Below are 1,101 nucleotides of genomic sequence, written 5' to 3'. Positions count from 1 at the left end.
TGTTTTATAGTATTATAGTAACAATTTGACTGAGATAGTATCTAATATCATTTATCATTAAAAGAAATAGAGCTTCTTGGAGAAGTGGGCTGATTTGAATACAGGGGCAAAGCAGGTAACAGGTAAACCTTAGACATATCAGAAGGCAAAGGTTCTTTCAAGGACTAACAAAGTCTTAGATGGACATAAATATCTGGAGATTGGTAGTGGTGATAGCTGCATATCAATATGAATGTACTTAATTTCACTAAATTGTACACTTAAAAATGGTTAAAATTTTATGTATATTTTACTACAGTGAAAAAAGACACAGGAGCCACACTGAAGGGATTCCTACTAATCAAATTTATATCAATATGAGCATTAAATTTGAGCTTTAAAAAGAATAATGATTGTAGTATATTATTTTATTTTATTTTTTATGGCGAGGCAACACTTGGTTGACCTCACAGATTGCAAAGACCTTGTCAGCTCACAATCCCTTATTTTTTATTTTTTTACGCCTACAGCACCTGGTCTTCCTAGGTGGTCTCCCATCCAAGTACTAACCAGGCCTGACACTGCTTAGCTTCCGAGATCAGACAGGATCGGGCTCGTTCAGAGTAGCATGGATGTAGACATGATTGTAGTACATTAAAACATATCTAATATGTGAAAATTTTGAGTTCATATTGATATTAGAGACAAAGGAAATCAAAGTCAGAAAAAACTCATCACTGACTATTAAACTGATGTAAGAACATAAAGGATACATAACAATGCAAGATTCTTGATTATATCTTTGTTTAGATCTTTACAAAGCTAAAAAAACCTGTGTTAAAATATTTTTTGTAGGCATTTAAAGAAAGATACCAGTTTATAAGGAGAGAGGGACTTTTTTATGATCCTAAACTCAGAGAAGAATTTATTATGTGGATTTTTTGCTAGTTGTTGAAATGTCGATATCAAAAAAGTCTATATCAAAATTGTATCTTAGATATAAATTAAAAAAAATAAATTTTACATTAGCATTTATTGTATAACCTTTGAATTAATTTGGGGGGTTGAGAGTTAAACCTTATGTAAATGTTTTACAGAATATGTACCAGATGTATATAGCTT

The 1,101-nt window shown here is 31.1% G+C and overlaps 1 pseudogene; it reads right to left on the bottom strand.

The window, feature by feature from the left end:
• Window positions 1-500: 500 nt before the first annotated feature.
• On the bottom strand, window positions 501-619 carry LOC112481149 (annotated as a pseudogene).
• Window positions 620-1,101: the final 482 nt, after the last annotated feature.

This window comes from Pteropus alecto, unplaced genomic scaffold (genome assembly GCF_000325575.1).
Source record: "Pteropus alecto unplaced genomic scaffold, ASM32557v1 scaffold104, whole genome shotgun sequence".
NCBI lineage: Eukaryota > Metazoa > Chordata > Mammalia > Chiroptera > Pteropodidae > Pteropus > Pteropus alecto.
The sequence above is the reverse complement of the archived record's forward strand: the minus strand, read 5'-3'. Positions and strand labels throughout refer to the sequence as shown.